The 23,997-nt window shown below is 37.1% G+C and overlaps 1 protein-coding gene and 1 non-coding gene across 3 annotated transcripts in view; one reads left to right on the forward strand and one right to left on the reverse strand.

The window, feature by feature from the left end:
• Positions 1-23,997, reverse strand: part of Gabra3 (gamma-aminobutyric acid type A receptor subunit alpha3) — a 235,194-nt gene that overhangs the window by 193,915 nt on the left and 17,282 nt on the right. The window lies entirely within an intron of this gene.
• Trnak-cuu lies at positions 10,621-10,693 on the forward strand. The gene has a single exon. It is a non-coding gene; the product is annotated as a tRNA-Lys (tRNA).

Raw genomic sequence — 23,997 nt, forward strand, 5'->3', positions numbered from 1 at the left:
TATTATAACTAATACTCATGCTAAAGTAATCATTCAGCATTCAGAAGCCAGTCACGATGTTTTGTCTCTTACATACTCAGGATAGGTAGTAGTATCCATTATGTATGCACAGAAAACAACAGTGGTTAATATTGTATACATATAATGTACAATCAGATAAACTACAGTAGTGGATCTTGCTGTGGATATCGCTCTATATGTATGAATGTGTTGCTTATGGTGATATTTTATTTGTACTGAAATGTGATTTTATTTGTATGTTAATAAATAAAGTTGCCTGGGGGTCAGAGCTAATAGCAAGCCATAGCAGAAGCTGGGCGGTGGTGGTGCATGCATTTAATCCCAGCACTTGGTAGGCAGAGCTAGGTAGATCTCTGTGTGTTCAAGGATATAGCCAGCATGGAGACACACGCCTTTTATATCAATACCAACCGTAGAAGACCTGGAGGTCTGTATAGATGGGCAGTGACAAGGAGGTCATGTGGTTGGGTTTGCAACCAATAAGATGGCAGAACAGAAAGTCTATAACAAGAAAGATACACAGAAAGTAAAACTCTTGCTGAGGAGGACAGAAGTGGCAGTAAAGGGTAATAGCTCTTACCTATTGCTCAGATCTCTTGGGTTGTTAACTCTGCACAAAAAAAAGATATAGCTACCTATCCTAGAATTTGACGATTAACCCAAAATTTTGCTTTTCAGAATAAAGATACCTTCACCCATACCCAGCAGGAAGCAGTTTTAAGAATACAATGCCCACATTCCCAAAGAGGTGGTGTGGGTGGGTGGTTGTTTTGGTCTTTTTAATGGGTTTTGGGTCTGGGATAATTTTCATTGTTTAGGAGGGTTGGTTACAAGTTATTGTTAAGGGTTAGGAAAAGGGCTAAGCAAAGGAGATTAGATTTAAGGTTCTTGTTTTAAAAAAAGACAATTACTAGCTTTAAATACTTTACATTTAATTGGATTGTTTTATATTATATACAAATTATATATATTGAAATTGATATTGTTAGAAAATGCTATATGTATATTTCTAATTTTGTTCAAGATATTGTACTTATACTGTTCATTTAACAATAATGCAATTTTCTGATCCTTGAATATTATTATTACCAACTATTAGAATATAAAGAAATGAAAGTTAGTAGTTAGACATTACAATCGAACTTGTAGTCATATTAGGTATGTTTTCAAGATTGAGCAGATATATTTTAGATAGACAGGTCATCTTCAAACCCTTCAGAGATCTACAGAATGTGGCATTTAAAATGTTTTAATAACTTAGAAAATTTTTCTTTTTTGTTATGACTATGAGACATATCGGCTCCTGTCAGTACCAATCTACTTCAGAGAAAATATGGGCATTGAAGAAACTGCATATGGAGTTAACTTTCATTGTGTCAAAAGTTAGCCACTGGACAACAAAGTATCCTTAAATCAACTGCTGACAAATAGGACAAAATGGACAGAAAGCTTTCCATAAGTCCATGTCTACTAGAAATGTCAGAGATGCTACACCCATGACATCTCACCAACATGGCTGCCTAAATATGACCTGAACAAGGGTAGCACATATAGATATGCTAACATGGAAGGTAAATAGCTAAGAAGGCCTCAATCCTACATAGAAAACTACAGGCAATTAAGGAGTGCTGAGAGTAGAAGCAGTCTTCCCCAGGGAAGAGCACACCAATTGGTTATCCAATACCAAGTGGTTAGACCTGAAAATACACATACAACTAACACCATACATACTGAGTAGGTAGTATTTATATGTCTATGAATATACATATATATATATATATATATATATATATACACATAAATATATAAAGACATGTATATATAACAAGAATTAAAAGGAAGCTGTAAATTTGAGAACAAGAAGTTACATGGGAGAGGCTAGAAGGAGGAAAGGGATGGGGAAATTATGTAACTATATTTTAATTTCAAGAAGTAAAATAATTATTTTAAAAAAATCAAAAATAGTAAAGGTGTATAATGAATAATTCTTAGTAACCTGAAATTGTAGTTAATACAATACACTATGGTTAAATCTTGGATCCTTGCTCCCTACAAAGAGTAAGACAAAGTTGTGTACTCCATTTTTAGTTGATTTTTTTCATACAAATACAAAAATAAAGAAATACATAGTCAGTTGCCTATGATTTGTGTCAAGATGACCATGCTTAAGCATGCAGACTACTTCCCATATAATCATATTCAGATTAACATGACATGTAACATTTGTGCATGTTCATGAGGTCACTGTGCTGAAGTAGAGATGCTGCACAATAGTAGAGACTGCTAAAATGACCACAATACATCAGCAGCAGTTGAGACTAGATGATCAGATACAACTTCTGTTTGCTTTGTTGTTTGTGATGCAGTAACACTAGTGTACAATGATAAACTAGTTAAAGATAGCAGAAGACAAGTACACCTTAAAGACTATAGGGGTGTAATCTTTTTTTTCCAAATGAGAAAAATGTAATGATATATGAGTACTAAGTGCACCATTATATATAGAAAGCCACTGTAATAAACAACCATGATACTGGGGGAGACAGTCTTTATGTATAAGTAGACAATGATACAATTAGAAAGAAAATTATAAAACAAAACAATGCAAAAAGTACATGAATAGGCAACCTTAGTGCCTTAAGTACATTGTGTTGAGTGATGAATAGCATTAATTTATGCTTTAATAATATTATTTTAATTATGTCTACAAAGATAAATAGTAAAATTGAACAAAAATGGTTCTTAGCAAAGTATCAAGATTATATTTCCCATGATCTTTAACTCCTAGTATTACACTTGTGAATATGTTAATATCACATGGCCAAAGAGGCTTTGCAGATAGAATTAAATAGTAATCTAATAACTGTAACATACCAGGATTACCCAGGACTCTCCAAGTAGGACCAGTATACCTACATGGATCATTAAAAGGAGGAGAACAATGCAGAATAAGAGCCAGAAGAGATTCAAAGAGTGGTAAGAACTAACTGCTTATTTGAAGATGAAAAGGTCCATGAGCCAGCAAATGTAGGTGGCCTTGAAAAGCTGACAAAATGCTCTGGTCAACATCCAGTAAGAAAATTGGGACTGAGTTCAGCAATCACATGAAACTGAAATCTATCAACAGTCTTAGTTAGCCTGGAAGCAGATTTCTCACCAAAACTTCTAAAAACAACACACTGCTGACAGAAGTTTTACTTCACATATTTAAAAAAAAGTCTATTGTTTTAAAGTGTTCTGTTTGTGATAGGTTTTTTTTGCACCAGCAGTAGAAAATTAATAGACTTGCTTTTTTCAGCTCTGAGAGGAGGGTAATTTTCTGTTTCTTTTGAATGCATGATGATTTAAGAGATACATACAATATATGAATTGATTAGAGTAGACCATACATAATAGGCATGCAATAAGCACTTAAAATTATATTATTATGCTGATAATTTTTATATTCATGATATATTTTGGCATCTGTTGTCATATTTTATCCTTATCACAATCTGGATAGGTGAGCATGATAAGAATTTTTCAACCCCAAAATATAAAGATCTAAACATGAGATTTTTGCTTGCTCAGAAACCAATACCATATAAATAGCTGAGCCCAAATAGAAAAATTTCTGGCCACATGTTATTTCTGTAGTTCAATTAAAGTATGAATACTCATTGAAGGAGTTCATAGGCTTATGGAGAATTTGGTTATACTTTTGAGAGGGAAAGAAATACTTGTTGGCCAAGTTGCTATTTGATATTTCACATAGAGCACGGAGCCAGCCTAGCCTCTAGAAATTAATCCTAATCATGTGCAAGAAATATAATTTCACAGTGGATCTGCTAGGAAAGTATTCTAGGAGAGCAGCAGAGACTGCAAGATAGAAAGATTTGGATAAGGCTATGTACAAACCAGCACTAAAGGATTTAAAAATCTGATATAGCTGTCTGAAGAACAAAACCATGTAGTTTTTTAAACCCAGGTTTCAGCCAAAGCCAGTAATCCTCTTTTCTGCTACTTGCCTCTTCAACTCACTCACACACACCTCCCAACAGCTCTACAGATGGGTTTATTTCAAAGTTCAAGAATCTCAGATATAAACCCAGAATGATACTTGAAACACACACACACACACACACACACACACACACACACACACACACACACACACTAAATAAACAACAAAAAAAAACCTTTTCCTCCTTCTCTGCAGACTAATCAATGCCTTAAGCCAATGCTAATCTCTACACCACCATTAACCCTGTCTGCATACCCAGGTAGGAAATTACCACATAGCAAAGACAAGCTTATTCCTTTATTAATGTATCTCTTTTGCTATAAAGATAAATTTATGGAGTAGATTATATATTTACTCTGAGTTTAAGGCACTTCACTTCTTCAACTAGATCCCAGTTTTCTTGTTTGAAGGATGACTGAATCAAACTAGACAATGATGGAAAATGTCCCCCCAAAGGCTCACATTGTATAGTACTTGGTCTTCAGTTCATAGACCTGTTTGGGGGTGGTACTGGAATCTTTGAGTCTGTGACCCAGATGGCAGAAGTGTGCTGCTGAGATTGAGTTTCAAGGATGCTATCTTCTTCTGGTTCTTGCTAGAGATTTCCTATGTCTGAACTGCTGAGACATGAGCAAGCCATAAATCAAGTTCCTATCTTCCCAGTCACCATGCATTGCCTGTAGTGACAGGATTGTGACCTCTGAACCATGAGCCAAAATAAACACCTTTCTTCCAGATACTATTGTTAGTAATTTGGTCATACTAATGAAAAAATTCAAGTAATATAAGGTCTAGACTTCCAGGTCTAAAATTATGTAAGTCAGAGGTACATCACATGAGACTTAGACAAGAACATGACTACTCTTTTCCTAGGTCTAAGCTATCCTTATGATCAGAAATCTCCAACCTGAACAATTGTATGGTCATAATAAAAGAAAATAAACAATGTAGATAGTCAAATATAATAACAAATTATAAATGAGATAACGCATTAAATAGTTATTAACTATATTGCAAGTAACTGATACTATGCCAAGAATAGAACAGGAGATATTGTTTTCAAAAGGGAAATCTCTTCCAGGGACAGAAAAGAACAACTAACATTTGTTTCAAGTCAGAATTAAATAACTCAAACAATACTTTAAGCATTGTGCTATTAGCCAATTAGAGAATAAATCAGTCATGATTTGGGAGACCAAAACAGTGGAAAATTGGGGCAAGAGATGGTAGGCCAGCAAGATAGCTCCACAGTTAAATACACTTGCTGCCAAGGCTGACCACCTGAGTTTGGTCCCCAGGATAATCTATAAGTATATCATGATATGCATGCACACATACTAAAAATTAAATCAATAAGTATAGTAGCTTTTTAAAAAAATCTGGAAATTGTAAATGGTGGACATACCCAACCTGATAAAGAATATTTGAAGAAAGAAAATGAACTAAATTCCTCCTTGATGTTGAAATAAAGAGTTATTTCCTGTTAAAGTCAAGCTCATGGTATTTATTCTCAAAACTCTTACCATAACACTGGAATATCAAGCAGTATAACAAAGTGGAAAGAAAGGGAATGGAAAAGATGAAAGTAAAGCAAAGTCAGATTCCTATATCTCACTACCAAACATAGAGTCACACTTCAGGGCATAGAGTCCAAAGACATGAAATCATGTATACACAAAAGTCTATACACTGATATTCATTGTAGCTGGAGTTTTCTCCAGTCCTACCTGGCCCATGTTCAGGACAAATCTCTCTCACCTGCCAGTCCCACAGCTGCTTAGACCAAACCAAGTAAACACAAAGACTTATATTGCTTACAAACTATATGGCCACAGCAGGCTTCTTGTTATCTAGTTCTTATATCTTAAATTAACCCATATCTATTAGTCTATAAGTTACCACGTGTCTCGTGGCTTACCGGTACCTTACATCTTGCTTTTCCTGGTGGTGGCTGGCAGTGTCTCTCTGCCTCAGCCTTCCACTTCCCAGAATTCTCCTCTCTCCTTGTCCCACCTATATTTCCTGCCTGGCTAATGGCCAGTGTTTTATTTATTAACCAATCAAAGCAACACATTTAACATACAGAACATCCCACAGCAATTCATACTAGTACTATTTTCACTTTTGTACACTTCCCTGTATATTTAACAATACAGTGAGTTTTAAGAACACATTCTTCTAATACTTAGTTGTTAACAATATGTACATAAATTAAAGTGATTTTATAATCAAATACTGTCTAGCCACATTTCTAAAATAGATGTTCACCAAAAAAAATGCTAAATCTGCTTTTAAATATTTGAATATTTCTCTCACTATAGATGATAATCAGTAAATTTTTGGAGTTTTATAGTATTTTGACAAACATACAAACATATGTTTAGATTTTGTGTGTGCATGTGTGTAATATATGCACAAAAGTGCATTCTTGTTCATGTGTATATGTGAATATTATATATATTAATCACTTGTATATCTGTATGTGGAAGATAGACAGCAGTGTTAGGTGTCTTCCATTAGCTCCACTCTTAATAGTCCCCAAATTGGGACAATACAGAAAATATTTCATTGAGGGACTAGATAACAAATTCTGCTATTCTCTTTCTTCAGAATAACACTCAACAATGAAAAGAAAGCTAACTACTGATACATGTACCAATTTACAGGTAACTCAAGGGGCTCATGCATAAGACATCAATATCCTATCACAGAGAATATATGATAAATATGCATAAGAAAATATTTTATATGTCATTAGCAAATGCAGATTCAAACATCCATGAGTTAGTTCTTCCATTTCTAAGAATGGTTGAAATACAAGACTTTGAAAACATCAAATGCTTGTGAAGAGTATGGAGGAACAGTACTCATTCATTACTATTTCATCAATAGTAATAAATATACTACATTAATATTCAATATTAATATTAATAACAGAAAAAAGTATAGAAGATATACAGAAACCTTTACAGTTTACCCCATTTTCTATAAACCTAGAACTGCTCTAAAATATAGTCTATTAAATTTTTAAAAGCCAATTTCAAATAGGTTACATGACATTAAAATTTTATACTATTATTAAACTGGGAAAACTACAGAGATGAGGACATATTAGTAGCTTTAAGAAAAAAGAAGGGATGGATACTACTAGAAATGGGTAACATGACAGTTTCAGTTCTGTATCTTGATTGTAATAATTGCTACATGTGTGTATGTGTGTGTGTCTGTATGTGTGTGTGTATATTCACATTACTAGATTGCATAAATGTATACCCACAGATACCAAAAACAGGCTAAACATAAAATACTCTTACATATCTGCATACACTAATGTAAAATTGGTGTGGAGTTCATAACAATCTCTAATTGTTTATGCATGTTTCTATAAATCTATTATTTCAAAATTAGAAAGTCAAAAGATTTCATCAGCCAGGAACTTTTCCATTTTCATTTAAAATACTTATTCAAACAGAACTTATAAAAAATAATTTAAAACTAATAAAAGTGTTATGTACAAAAACAAAGTCTCAGACACAATCTAGGTACTATATTATTCAGATGACCTACAAAATAATGAGAATTCAATGGCTCAGGGAGTTATGTGGAAGAGGAGGCAGAAAGATCATGAGCCAGAGGGCTTGGGTGTTACTAAGAAGTGTCTTCCAGACACAGTAAGACTGATGTACACATGAGGCCACAGAGCCTGTGGCAGCATACACAGGGCCTGTATAGGTTCAAATCAGATGAAATCTACTGTTGATTGGTGGAAGTGGACATGAACTCACATCCCTAACTGTGGTGGTTTTGTGTTCCCCAAAATATTGTGCACCCTAATAAATTTATCTGGGGTCAGAGAACAGAACAGCCACTAGATATAGAGGCCAGAAAATGATGGCACACACGCCTCTAATTCTATCATTTGGGAAGCAGAGATCCATCCAGATCTCTCTGAGTTTAAAGCCACACTGGAAACAGCCAGGCATGGTGACTCATGCCTTTAATCCCAAGAAGTGAGCCTTTAATCCTGGGAAGTGAGGGCAGAAAGAAGAAAGGTATATAAGGCATGAAAACCAGGAACTAGGCTGGTTAAGCTTTCAGGATTTGAGAAGCAGGTCAGCTGAGGTCCATTTGGATAAGGACTCAGAGGCTTCCAGGCTGAGAAAACAGGATAAGCTGAGAAACTGGCAAGGTGAAGTGGCTGTGGCTTGTTCTACTTCTCTGATCTTCCAGCATTCACCCCAATAACTGGCCTCAGGTTTGATTTTATTAATAACACCATTTAAGATTCATGCTATACCTAACCAAAAAGCTATCTCCAATACACAACTGTTTTTTAAAATGCCATTATAATCTATGGTGGTAGCACACACCTAGAACCCCAGTATTTGGGAGGCTGTGGCAGGAGGATTGCAAGCTAAAAGCTGTTTTTCCATTACTAACAAATTCTAAACTTGTTTGGGCTACAAAGCAAGACTGCATCAAAAAAAAAATAATTATAAAATGAATTTGAATAATAATTTAATTTAAGCAATTAGAAAGAAGAAATGAAAATGAAATCCAAAAATACCTTGTATGGCATGAGAACAGATATATAGCAAATCAAAACTTCTGGGAAACAACAGACTCATTATGAAAGTGAAGTTTATTTCCATGGTTGCATATATTTGAAAAGTAAAAATAAAAAATACATTATTTAAGTATACTTGAAGTAAAAATATACATTCAAGCTAAAACCAAAGAAAATAAAGAGAATATAATAAATATTAAATTAAAACTAATGAAATAAAAATCTTGCAATGAAAGAGAAAAGAACAAATAAAATTGAAAGGTACCTTCAAGATTTATAAATAAACAAACAAAACCCAGTGTTGTGTGTTGCAGGAATCTTAAAAGTTCTTATTAATAAAATCAAACCCGAGCCGAGTTATTGGGGTCCATGCTGGTAGATCAGAGAGACAGAACAAGCCACAGCTATCTCACCTCACCAGTTCCTCAGCTGGTCCTGTTTCCTCAGACTGGAAGACTCTGAGTCCTCATCCAGAATGAATCTCAGCTGAACTGTGTTGCTCCATAGCCTGAAAACTTAACCAGCCAAATGCTTAACCAGCCAAAAGCCTCTAGTTTCTGGTCCTCACGCCTTATATATCTTTCTACTTTCTACCACCACTCCCTGGGATTAAAGGCTGGCTTTCTGGGATTAAAGGTGTGTGTCACCATGCTTGGCTATTTCCAATGTGGCCTTGAACTCACAGAGATCCAGAGGGATTTCTATCTCTGGAATGCTAGGATTAAAGGTGTGAGCGCCACCATTTTCTAGCTTTTGTATCTAGTGGCTGTCTGTTCTCTGACCCCAGATAAATTTATTAGAGTACACAATATTTTGGGGAACACAATACCACCACAGTTGTGAATTGGAAGAAGGCATCTTTGAAGATCCAACACATATGAAATGAACTTTATATTATAAATGTAAAATTTTAGAGTGGACATTTCAAAAATCTGTTAACACTGACAAAATAAAAAAAGATAATCTGAATATTCTTTCAACTCTGTAAAAAAATATACTCCCCAATGAAAACTTGAATCCCAGATGGCATTAAAAGTATGTTCCTCTAAACATTCAAAGAATAAATAGCCTCACTATTACATAATATCTTCTAAAATGTACAATTAATTGATTTCATCCATTTTGAACCTAACATGATTTTAATTCTAAAACCTAACAAAAATTTAACATATAAAAGTAAAAATGTAATCAAATTTTATTTATGGAATGAACATAAAAATTCTAACACACACACACATAACACACATACTTCACATCCTGCATCACAAGATATTATGAAAACCAAGTGTTAGATTAAAGATATAAGGCTAGTTTAACCTTAAAAATCAATCATTGTGCCGGGCGGTGGTGGCGCACGCCTTTAATCCCAGCACTCGGGAGGCAGAGGCAGGCGGATCTTTGTGAGTTTGAGGCCAGCCTGGGCTACCAAGTGAGTTCCAGGAAAGGAGCAAAGCTACACAGAGAAACCCTGTCTCGAAAAACCAAAAAAAAAAAAAAATCAATCATTGTGACTTATCATACTAATAAATTAAAGATGAAATATGAGAGCCTGGAACCATATTCCTTCAGCAAAGTTCTTACAATACAAGCATGAGATCCTAAGTTTGGATTCTTGACAACACTAAAAAATCCAGACATGGTGGGAGGTACCTGTTAATCTCAGCACTGGGGAGGTAAGGCAGGAAAATTTCTGGGACTCACTGAAAAGACAGCCTATTTGAATTTAATCTCCAGGTTCAGTGAGAGGAGCTGTCTCAAAATAATAATAATTAGAAAACAATTAAGAAACACACTTGATATCAACCTCTGATCTCTACATGCATACTAATATCTGCACATGCACACGTATACACACACACACACACACACACACACAAACATTAAATATGTTATGCACACATGAACAAAAAGGAAAAGTCATATGATCAATTCAATCAATGAATAAAAGTATGAAAAGTCTATACCCATTTGTGGTGGTAATCTAATTATACTGAAATGTGATTTTGATTGTATGTTAATAAATAAAGTTGCCCGGCTAGCTCAGTCGGTAGAGCATGAGACTCTTAATCTCAGGGTCGTGGGTTCGAGCCCCACGTTGAGCGCCAGATATTGATGTATCCAACTCTTATTAAATAAGAAACACAGAAACAATGCAAAAGAGAAAGCCAAGAGGTCAGAGGTCAGAGCCAAAATCTCACCCTTCCGCCTGCGGTGTCCCAGCCTCCCGAATCAGATCCCTATTTCCTGTCTGTTAGTCTATTTAAAGAGACAGAACAAGCCACAGCTATCTTACCTCACCAGTTCCTCAGCTGGTCCTGTTTCCTCAGACTGGAAGCTTCTGTGTCCTCATCCCAATAGCTCTCAGCTGAACTGTGTTGCTCCAAAGCCTGAAAGCTTAACCAGCCAAATGCTTCTAGTTTCTGGTCCTCACGCCCTATATATCTTTTTGCTTTTTATCACCACTCCCTGGGATTAAAGGCTGGTTTTCTGGGATTAAAGGAGTGTGTCACCACCATGCTTGGCTATTTCCAATGTGGCCTTGAACTCACAGAGATCCAGAGGGATTTCTATCTCTGGAATGCTAGGATTAAAGGCGTGTGCCACCACCGCCACACTCTTGCTATGGCTCTAATAGCTCTGACCCCCGGGCAACTTTATTTATTAACATACAATCAAAATCACATTTCAGTATAATTAGATTACCACCACATCCATTTATGAATTTTAAAAGGTATTTCCAACAAAAATAGAATCTCATGTAAAGTAATGAAGGGGAAAGAAAGTTACAGCAAAATCCATATTTAATAGTGAATTAACGGAACATTTCCCTGAGATCAGAAATAAATGAAAAGATGACAATTACCTCCACTTATCTTCAACATTGTACTGGAAGCCAGAGACAAAATAGTAAGACAGAGAAACAAAATGTTATGAAATATATAGAAAATAATTTTAACAATCAATGAAACTATAGATAAATGAATGTCATTAGTAATTAGATTTATTGCTATCACTGAGAATAAGATCAACTGTTCAAAATTGGTTATATTTCTATGCAACTGTAAAAATGTTTAGCTCAACCCATAAGATGCATATATAGGACTATCATAGTAAAACGTTTATTTTGTACATTTAGCCAATAAATTTATGTTAATAATTACAATAAAAAATAAAAATAAAGGTACAAAATAAAACTGTATATAATAAAAAGAGATTGAAAATTAGTTTTAAATGTATTTGTAATAGTATCACATAACACTATATATCTAGGAATATTTAAAAGAACACAAAAAATAGATATCAAGAAAACAAGTAACCTCAATTAAAGATGAGATACAGATTTAAACAAAACAAAAACTCAAATGGTTGAGAAACAAAGAAATGTTCCCATCCTTAGTAATCAGGGAAATGCAAATCCAAACTACTTTGATATTTCATCTGACTTACCATCAGAATGGCTAAAATCAATAAGACAAATGACAGCACATGTTGGTGAGGATGTGGAGTAAGATGAATACTCATCCATTGCTGGTGGGAGTGCAAACTTGTATAGCCACTATGGTGTGGTGGTTTTTCAAGAAAATGGGATCAATCTACCCTAATATGTGGATATATTATGTACACTAATAAACTTGCATGAGGATCAGAGGACAGAGCCAGTCACTAGATTTGACATAGAGGTCAGGTAGTGATGGCCCTCACCCTTAATCCTATCACTCTGGATCTCTGTGAGTTCAAGACCACACTGGAAACAGAGCCAGGCAGTGGTGGCACACACCTTTAATACTAGTGCTGGGAAGCACACACATACCTTTAATCCCAGGAAGTGATATATAGGCAGAGAAAGGTATGTAAGGCAAGAGGAAACAAGAATTTATTCTCTTGATACTAAGGATTTCATAGAGGTAAGCACGTGGCTGGCTTCTCTCCTTCTCTGATCTTTCAGCTTTCACCCTGATATCTGGCTCTGGGTTTTCTATTAATAAGAGTGATTAGTAATTTATGTTACACTAATATCAAGCTATACCACTCTTGGGCATATATGCAAAGAATGCTCCATCCTACCACAGAGACATTTGCTTAACCATGTTCATTGCTGCTTTATTCATAATAGCTCAAAACTGGAAAAACCTAGATGTCTTTCAACAGAAGAATGAATAAATAAATGAAATTGCCAAGTAACAGAGGAGATAAAGTCCCAAATATCCATCTCTTGTCACCAAATTAACCTTCCTATACCTGGATTGGATTGCAACAAATTGAGTTGTTGGCCAAAGGAGTCCCATAGAAATCATCAAACAATCCAAGCTATTGCCAAGACTATAGGTTGCTCTCCACAAACTCACAGGAAGCTCCTATTGCCAAAGACAATACCTACACAACTCACTGAACATGGAGAACATGAGCTGGTGCCCACATAAATCCTTCACAACAACATGCTAGTGTATTTGGTACAGGAAGGTACTCTGCATGCTACCAAAGAAGAAACATAAACACCAGCCTAGTCACAAACCCTCTGTGGGTGTAACCAACCAATATCTGATTCAAGTTAATGCCCACTCCACAAGATGGAACACATACCCAACACTGCATGAGTGACAAAGAGTCTGAGTCTAGATATCCCAGGGACCTAGGGTAAAACCAAATACTAGCATTCTACAAAAGCAACAACAAAAATGTAGGAATAAAATGACTCTATGATATTTTGTTATATTCAAAGATAAGTTCCTTGCTGAGCCATCATTAGAGAATCTTCCTGTTCTTCAGATGGAAACAAATACACAGACCCACAGCCAGACAATATATAGAGAATAAGACACCTTTGAACACTTAGCCATAATGTCTCTATCAAACCCCTCCCCTCAGACCTTGGGGAATCCTGTTAAAAGAAGTAGAAGGATTGTAAGAGCCAAAGAGGATGGAGGACAACAAGAAAAAAGACCCACAAATCAACATGATCTACACACATATTAATAATGCACAGAAACTAAAACAGCATGGCTCAAGGCCTACACTGGTGTGCTGGGGGATGGTCTGTATGTCAAATTACTCTGATTGGTCAATAAATAAAACACTGATTGGCCAGTGGCTAGGCAGGAAGTATAGGCGGGACTAACAGAGAGGAGAAAAGAAAGAACAGGAAGGTGGAAGGAGACACTGCCTGCTGCCGCCATGACAAGCAGCATGTGAAGACGCTGGTAAGCCACGAGCCATGTAGCAAGGTATAGATTTATGGAAATGGATTAATTTAAGCTATAAGAACAGTTAGCAAATATAAGTCTCTGTGTTTACTTGGTTTGGTCTAAGCAGTTGTGGGACTGGCAAGTGACAAAGATTTGTCCTGACTGTGGGCAAGGCAGGAAAACTCTAGCTACAAATGGCACCCAACATGTTGGCAAGAGTTTCCACCTAAAACCTGAGTAAAAAGATTCTAAAACGGAGCTAAAAACAGTTCCTAGTTGTCTCTTTCAAGCTAGCGGCAGCCTGAGAGTTTGAGTTACTGACAGGTTCCTGGCATGTGTGCTTGACCTGCAATATGGCAGGAATGAGGCCTCTGCAAGTGGCACATTAAGCTGTGTGGTGGATTTAGCCTTTGCTAGTACAAAACAAAAAGAGGTTTCTGGGCTACACGCTGCTTTGATAGAAGCATAGACCCACTATTTCTGAGAGTTGATGGTTCCCAGAGTTGGCGGAAAATGTACCGCCACCATGTTGGGAAGCTAAAGTGGGCAGAGCCAGCAGCCACAGTGCCAGCACTGTTTCAGGCTTAGAAGGCTGCAGTTTAAAGCAATAGGCTCAAGGTAATATAAAAAATAAGCCATGTAAAGATGGCTACCACACAGAGAATGTGGATTATGTTCCCTTTGATATTCGTAATTGAAGAAAAACATTTGATTGCAAAAGCTGTTGAGTTATGCCCAAATGTATATTTTAAAGGTACCTTGACTTCAAAATTTGGATGTAAGGATATGTTGCTTTGGAAAGGAGGCTCTGCTTTTGTTTCCACAGAAAGCCAGAGGCTATGGATTTGTTCCAGATTAAGATACATCAGGTTTGACCAGCCAAGTCCCCCTGAAAGGTCTCTGATGACACAAAGGCCCAGATGATCCAACATCCAGAACCATTTCAAGGCAACTGGCTCAGACGATACACCCTCATGGACTACTCCATAATCCTAAAATTTTCTTTGTGTCCCCATAAGATACAGCACTCCCCCTCCAGCAGGAAGTAGTAAGAGAAGCTACGCCCGAATTCTCAGATATATCAAGCTGGCTTTGGAGATATGTAAAAGTTAAAACCTTCCTCTTTAAAAAAAAAAAGAAAGAAAGAAAAGAAAAGGGGAAGTCCTGTGGGATGGTCCGTATGTCAAATTACTCTGATTGGTCAATAAATAAAACACTGATTGGCCAGTGGCTAGGCAGGAAGTATAGGCAGGACTAACAGAGAGGAGAAAAGAAAGAACAGGAAGGCAGAAGGAGTCACTGCCAGCCACCACCAGGACAAGCAGCATGTGAAGATGCCGGTAAACCACGAGCCACGTGGCAAGGTATAGATTTGTAGAAATGGGTTAATTTAAGCTATAAGAACAGTTAGCAAGAAGCCTGCCACGACCATACCGTTTGTAAGCAATATAAGTCTCTGTGTTTACTTGGTTGGGTCTGAGCAGCTGTGGGACTGGTGGGTGACAGAGATTTGTCCTGACTGTGGGCAAGGCAGGAAAACTCTAGTTACAGAAGTCAGCACTATCTCACTTCTGAAAGCTTCCTTAAATCAAAATCAGTATCTCTAAATAGGTAGGTATACGTCCTCATTCTCTGTCATTCCTTTTCCCTGTACTTTCTTGTCATTCTTGAATTTTTTTTCTGTCACCAAATTTTGACATGATAATACAATAAAATCATGACAGCAGCAGCATGTCTATAGCACTATCATATTTCATCTAATCTGGGTTTCTACCAATTTAAGATATTTTATATAGCACCAAAAAAAGCAAATATACTGACTAATGAATAATTGATGTCATTGATAATTGAGACTTGTTTCGATTTTGGAAATGTTAAAATATAAGAGAAAATAACGCTTCTTAAAACTGATACAACATGGTCTGCATTTGACGCTGTTATAACCCTTTGCATTTACTAAGTTACTGGACCCTTGCAACAACTCTGTTAGGTGAGTAGGCTAAAATATTCTTCAATATAAGTAGCTTCTAATTATCTCCCTCTTCTCTATCCACCCTAACACCACCATACACAGAAATATCACTATTAGACAACATTAACTAATTCTTCCCCATTTCTACTTTTGACTACCTTGACAAACAATTCATTCCTTGCTGCCATAATTAGTTTTGGAACTGCAAATTGGACCATAGCATTCCCTCTTTAAAGCCCTTCAGTGACTCTCCATGAGTTTGGAATAGGGTCTAAACACTGCATGACATGATTTGCATAATACTGTATCTCTCCACACTTATCCTCTTACCACCTAGAATGTAATCTGTGTTTCCCATGATTAAAACCTCTGCAGAGCTTGTCCTTTTCTCCCTGAAATATTTTTACCTGCTTCCTTTTCCACCATTGCTGGAATTGCTAGAAGCTCCAGATCTTTACATTCTATGCTTCAGTATTACTTCAGTAAGAAATGGTGCTCCCTCTTGTGTCCCAAGCTAGGCTAGATCTGAATGTCCCTTGCATTTTAGATGATAAGATCCAGGGAGCAGAAAGAAGGTAGGTCTATTTGATTTACCATTAATTCCTCAAAGTCTAACTCAGTATGCTGAGATAGTTCATACAATGAAGAGTTGATGAGAAGGGGAAAAATTTTTGATTCCCAACCAAGAAAAATTTCATTACTATGATTAGAATTTGAGTATTTTTTAAAAATTATTCTCTCATATATTACAGCCAGACTGCAGTTTCCCCTCCCTCCACTCCTCCCAGTCCCCCCCACCACCATTTCCCCTGTCCTCCTGATCCACTCCCCCCTTTCTCTTCAGAAAAGAGCAGGCCTCCCAGGGATATCAACTGACATAGCATAACAAGTTATAATAATACTAGGCAAAAACTCTCATATCAAGGCTCGAGGAGGCAATCCAGTAGGAAGAAAAGGGTCCCAAGAGCATGATGGCACACACCTTTAATCCCAGCACTCCATAGGCAGAGGCAGACAGATCTCTGTGAATTCAAAGCCACCTTGGTCTGCAGAGCAAGTCCCAGAACAGCCAGGGCTACACAGAGAAACCCTGTCTCAAAAAAACTAAAAACCAAAAAGATTTTGAATATTCTAAGAAGTTTGTAGAGATCAATCACACAGAAGTTCCAAAAAAATGAACACTGAATTTGTCAGTTCTGCCCATAATATAGCCAAACTCTGACTGGGGGGCAATACATCAAAGTATCTTGACATCTATCACTCATATATATAGCTAAATAGTTTCTCTCCAGGTCCTGCCAAGCCCTGTCAGTCCCATAGCCTACTTATAAAATAAACACACAGACGCTTATATTATTTAAACTGTTTGGCACATTGGCTCAGGCTTCTAGCTAGCTGTTCTTAATTTTTATTTTATTTTATTTTATTTTATTTTTTGGTTTTTCGAGACAGGGTTTCTCTGTGTAGCTTTGCGCCTTTCCTGGAACTCACTTGGTAGCCCAGGCTGGCCTCGAACTCACAAATATCCACCTGCCTCTGCCTCCCGAGTGCTGGGATTAAAGGCGTGCGCCACCACCACCCGGCCTGTTCTTATATCTTAAATTAACCCATTTCTATTAATCTATAAGTTGCCACATGGCTCATGTCTTACTGGTATCTTAACATCTCATGGCAGTGTCTGCCTCAGCCTTCCACTTCCCAGAATTCTCTTCTCTGCTTGTCCAGCCTATACTTCCTGCCTGGCTACTGGACAATCAGCATTTTATTTATACAGAGTGATATCCACAGCACATATACATATGTTACATGGCATATCTTTACATAAGGATATAGTTAACAGCTAAATTATCTGTACTTGGCAAAGCAAAAAAAATCTAGATACTCATAGGCTCAAGAATTAGAAACAGTAATTCAAGAACTAAATCATCAAAGAAGGAGCAACACCCTGTCTCATTTGTACACTCTCCTTAGGCTGCTGACCTGATTTACCACTGGTCTCCTAAGAGTGAATTGAGTGACATAATTCATTGGAGTTAGCTCCCAGGTTCCAATACATGCAGACATGGATTCAGAGCTGGGGCTGCTATGCCTATGCAATGGGTGGTGTGCTACCCGATTCCAAAAAAAATTCCTTCAATAGTAGTCCTAATTGAAGCTGCAGGGAGACAACGACGTTGTAGACTAAAGAGTAAATACAGATTTGTAGTTTGTCCCTAGGTTCAGGGACTATAAATGGGAATGTGTAATGTATATAATTCAGGAAGCCTGCATTTATCTAAAAATGGGGAATCTGTAGACCTGAAACAAAAGAGAGGAATGATTCATTCATATATATGAATTTCCAGCCTCCAGTGCCCAGTAAGCATATAACCGGGAGCAATTTTGTAGCTTTTAGAGACTGCAGTAGTTTTAGATTTCTGTACAAGCACTCAGAAGACAGGAAGAAATCACTCCACAAGTAAATATGAGAGTGGGTTCTAAAATTAAGTGTTTAGTTCTTCCTGCCAGGGTGTTAAGGCAGCTGGAATGGCACTTGCACAATGAGATAGTTCTTGTAAACATTTGGCAAGCATACACCCACTCCCTAAGAGCAAGAGAATTTGTTTCAAGCTAGTTCCAGCTGGAAACTGAGAAAAATGGGTTGAAAACAAACAAGAAGTTGGGAAATTAAAAAAAAAAGACCACTGAAAATGAACAATGTTATTAATGGACCAATGTAGAAAGCAGAGAGAAAAAACAAGTATGTTATTATGGGATTCTGGCACAAAATCACAGCTGAGCCCTTGTGACAGTGGAAGAAAGCAAAAGGCTGATGTTGAAAAAGAGTAAAATTAAAGACAAGAAAGAACAATAAGTCAGTTGATATGAGTGCTAAAGACAGATTCTGTGGATATTGCTCTGTATAAATAAAACACTGATTGGCCAGTAGCCAGGCAGTACAGGCAGGACAAAGAGAGAAGAGAATTCTGGGAAGAGGAAGGCTGAGTCAGGAGATGCCAGCCTGCCATCCAGGGAGCCGCATGTAATGGCACACAGGTAAAGCCACGGAACACATGGCGACATCTAGATTAACTTAAATGGGCTGAGTTAAGTGTTTGAGCTAGTCAGTGGTAGGCCTGAGCTAATGGCCCAGCAGTTTAATTAATATAAGCTGATGAGTGACTATTTTATAAGCAATTGTGGGGTCCATGGTGCTGAGCAGGACTGGAGAAAACTCAAGCTACATAAAGATCAGAAAAACTGGTAGGAAATCAACTTAGTAAAAATGCAAGCAAAAGTGCAAGTTCAGTTACACCAGACGTCCTAGTGTTTGCCAAATATTCCACTTGATATTGCCACCAACTTTCAAACCCATCTTCTCTCTCCACACGCCACCTTAGCTAAAACAGCCTTATTGGTCTTTTCATATTCATTCTAACTACCCTTCTGCTGCATTAATCCATCCTTCACACAGCAACCAGAAGGGACCATTAAAATGCAAATCAGATTACTTTACTCCCTTGCTTAAAACAACTGGAAGGCCCCCTACTGTTCTTGGAGGAAAGATTGAATCTGGCCCACAAAGTCCTTAAAGAATTAGCAAAATCTTACATCTTGAAGTCAATTCTTGTTGAATTCGGTTCTCATGCCAGACTGCTTTCACTCTCTCTACTGCAACAGCATGGTGTCTGGCCAATTTAGAAATTTCTTGAAACCATAGCAAAAATTTCCAATAGTCTCATTCTAAACCAACCAGAATAGTTACCTTCAACCTAAGGATTAGTTACTTCAGATCTATTTCTGCTTAAAGCTCTCACAATGATTTTTCCCACACTTTTGTCATTTTTCCTTCCTTCTACACAAAATGTTTCTTGCTAAGGTAGGAATTGCCACCCATCCAATTTCCAAAATTCCTTGCTATTAATTTGAGCCTCAAGTTTCAGACAAGCCCAATATTCCTTCTCCCATAGTTAAAAAAAAACAAAACCTGCTTGTATTCAAATTCAGTGGACTCATGTCTCTCTTGCTTTACACCCTAGAACAATAAATGCTCAGATATGTGAACAATGTATCTGTGATTGCAAGTTCAACAGAGAAAACTAACCAAGAGCAGTTTGCCTTAATTCATGACTCAGATAATGAGTCATGATTATCTGAAGAATTTGTTATCCACCTAGAAATTCCAAGATCACATCAAGCCAGCAACATTTCATACTGGAGAAATACCCTATGTCAGCTCCAAACATAAACTATAGGAATTATTGCTAAATAATAAGACATACATTAAAAACCAAAGCATAATCACAATTGTAAAAGAAGAAGGAAATGAAACATATCCACAAAGCTAGAAAAAGTTAGCTCACTCACCCTTGAAGCTAAAGCAGAGTGGAGTACCATAAATCAGTATTATTGAAAAAGTGACAGGTTAGGAAAAATAAGTCATTGCAAGAAACCAGAAGATGAGGCATGTACCTCTATACAGAATAACTTTAAATATGTTATGAACAATACGAGAAGCCAAGGCAATCAACTGAGGTACAGTCTAGGAGGTCAGACAGATAATTATATAACTAGGGCTCACATCATACCACCTACTAGCTCAAAACCTGGACTTCGGCTATCCTGAAGGAATAAAAGCCTCAAGCTGTGAGTATAAGAACTGCTTCTGAACTAACAGACTGATTGAATAAAAATAGTGACAGCTAGGGAAAGAAAAACCATTAATTTTTCAATTTGAAATGAGATAGAATTGCCAAGACTACCAAGAATGTCATGAGAAAATAATAGCCAACAAACACGAAATTATAATCCTGGAGAAACACAGCATTTGGAGGGACTTAACAGCAAATAGATTTTGCGTCATCAAAAAACTAGGAGACCAAGAGCTATGAAAAGCAGGAACAACAGGTTTTAAAATAGAAAAGCCACAGAAATAAGAAATGCTCATTTTTCAAATGAAAAATATGAATACTCTAAGTCAAGACTGGAGACTCTGAAACAAAGGTTCAAATGTCAACATAAACTGCACACTTAATATAGCTAAAGAATTAGTTAATTTTAAGACCTATTTGAAAATAAAATTAAAACAAAACACATCAGAGGAACTGATAAAAATTAAAGAGAAATTAAGGCATCTAGACAAGACTTAGACACTCCAACCAAAGCCTAATAGGAGTTCCAGAAATAGAAAATAGTAGGTATAGAACAGTGATAATGGCCAATAACACATGCATACACACTGTATATACATATAATGTGTGTGTGTGTGTGTGTGTGTGTGTGTGTGTGTGTGTGTGTGTAATCTCACATATGAACTTGTATGCTGATTTAAACATCATGTAACAGTAGTGGTGGCAAAAAGACAGACACTTGCATACATGACAAACTAGAAGAGTGTACGTACTTACAGAATTGGTAAGAGGAACTTACTGTAAGAGATAACAAGGAAATCTACAAAATATTATCAACAGAACCTTGAAATATCTGTGGTTAACAATGATTAAATTTGCTTGTTTCAAGATAAAAATACACTGAAGTGACAGTAAATCAATTTATTTTAATTCACAAACAAATAAGGATAAAGAGAAAGGAAAATGAATCAAACAACAACAACAAAATAACAATGTTTAAGACACCTCCAACCTTATCACCAAGAATGCAAAAAATAAGTCTGTTTCTCTGAAAATGACACATACATTATCCATATATTTTAAATCTTTTCACTCCAAGAGAAAGTATCTAAAGATATTTGCACTACATCAAAAAAAAAAACCATTAAAAGTCCATTCTCAGCAGTTAACGATAATTCTAATAATTCTAGTCAGTATTTAATGTTTCACTCATATTGTGTTGTGTAACCTTTCCTGAGTAAACACAAACAAATGTGTATTTATATCACAGAGGGCACCTTTTCTAGTTTGCTTTCTGTTTCTGTCCTAAAACTTTCTGGCCAAAAGCAACTTTGGAGGAAAGGATTTATTTCAACTTAGACCCTGTAGTTCATCATGAAGGAACTCAAGGCAGGAATCTGGAGGCCAGAACTGAAGCAGAGGTCACAGTGGAACACTATTTACTGCCTTGTCCATCATGGCTTATTCAGCCTACTTCATTATACAACCCAGGACTATCTACCCAGGAGTGGCAACACCCACAAGGTCTGGACTCTTGCATATCAATCAATAACCAAGAGCCACACAGTCTTGCTACAGGGAAATCCAATGGTATGTTCTCTCAGTTAGGGTGCCTTCTTCCCAGTGGCCTTAGCTTGTGTCAAGTTGACAAAAACAAACAAAAAAACCTAATGAATATAGCACCAATGGCAAACGTTATTTTACCGGAGTGTAGCTTGGTGAGATAATGAATTTCTTTGGGTACTTACAGGAGGAGCAGGAGTGACAGGTTGTTCAAGAGCATGGGTGACTCAAAAGCAGCTGCATCGCTGAAAAACCCACCCTCACATGAATGAAGATTCATAAAAGCTGCATCTCTGGAGCTCAGTGTCTGGCAGGCAGCTCTGCAAGGAGAATCAGAGAGTCTGTGCTCCCCAGACATTGTTCATTGCTTTCATAACACTGTGTAGGGGCCTTGCAGATCTTGTAAGTTTCTGGCCTTCCTGGTAAGTTTTCTTAACTTCTTGACCCTTAACAGCCTCCTTCCATTCAGAGGATGCTGCATATAAGAACACATAAAGAAAAAACACAGGATGCAGCAGGAAAGCCTCTCACATGAAAAAAAAAAGATCAAACATACTTCTTTATAAGAAATTTGGAAAGAAAAGACTCTACAAGGCTAAAATTCATTAAAGCTATATTACTAGATGTATCTAGGCCAGACTTGTTGTCACACATCTTTAATTCCAGAAGATGGGAGGCAGAGGCAGGTGAGTTTGGGGCCAGCATGGTCTACACAGCAACTTCCAGGACAGCCAGTGCTCTGTAGAGAGACCTTGCCTCAAAAAAGCAAATAAAATAAAATTAAATTAAATTAAATTAAGGCATAAAGGTGGGAGGCTAGAGAGAATACTCAGCAGTTATGATCACTGGCTGTTCTTCCAATGGACCTGTGTTCAATTCCCAGCAACCACATAGAGAAGCAAGGCATTGAATAGAACACAGTAATTATTAAAATATATGCACATGCTATAAGAAAATAAGTACATAAGCATCTCAATAGGTGAAAAGGCATGAAAATAGATTAGTTCAGCTATGAAAATAAATTTTAGCAGATTACAAACACAATGAAACATTCTTCATTTGATAAATGAGAACTACCAAAAATTTACAGCAAATCCTATACCCTTGGGGACACATTAGAAATAATGTCACTCAATACAGGAACAAGAAAGGACTTCTCTATTCCTATGGCTAATCAATACTAAATTGTATAGTCTATCCAAAAAATGTTAAGAAAAAAATAATGCATCAAGGTAAGAATATTAAAGGATAGAATGATAGATATCTGTAGGCTAAGTGAAAACATATAACTGACAAGAATCAAACTCCAAGAATGAATCCAAATCTTCAACACTACCAGACTAAACCAACTTGTAGTGGGTAGCCATTCCAGCTTGGTTCTGGAAGTTCCAACCCCCATTGAGACTCTGGCAACTGTCACGCCTATGAGGCGGGGCGAGGGGAGGCGCCGGGGGGGACCCGAGAGCTGGATGGGTCGGTAGAGCATGAGACTCTTAATCTCAGGGTCGTGGGTTCGTGCCCCACGTTGGGCGCCAGATATTGGAGAAATTATTTTGGCCACTCCATGTAGTTAAAAGGATATTTATTTAATGGCGTAACTCACAAATTAAGTAATGGGTAGGTCGCAGGGTCTGGGGAAGGTGTAATGCAGTCCAGCGGTGTTCTCTGGAGCTCTGCACAGTCAATCTCCACTGGTCAGCATTCCGGCACAGAGAGAGCGCCCAGAACGAGCGCTGACCCATCCAGCTCTCGGGTCCCCCAGCGCCTCCCCTCGCCCCGCCTCATAGGTGTGACAGTTGCCAGAGTCTCAATGGGGGTTGGAACTTCCAAAACCAAGCTGGAATGGCTACCCACTACACCAACTTAAATAAAAATCACCACTATTAGAAATGGAAGTGTGACACTATACATTCCAAACATTACAAGGGTGATAAGGAAATCCCATGAAGAAATTTCTTGTCAATTGTTAACTCTCACTCAAGAAGAAATAAATAACTTGTACAGCATTTTATCTATTAAAGAAAACAAACTTATACCTAACTCCAAGGTTTAAATCCTTGACTTGAGTAGCAAATTAT

This window comes from Peromyscus leucopus, chromosome X (genome assembly GCF_004664715.2).
Source record: "Peromyscus leucopus breed LL Stock chromosome X, UCI_PerLeu_2.1, whole genome shotgun sequence".
Taxonomy (NCBI): Eukaryota; Metazoa; Chordata; class Mammalia; order Rodentia; family Cricetidae; genus Peromyscus; species Peromyscus leucopus.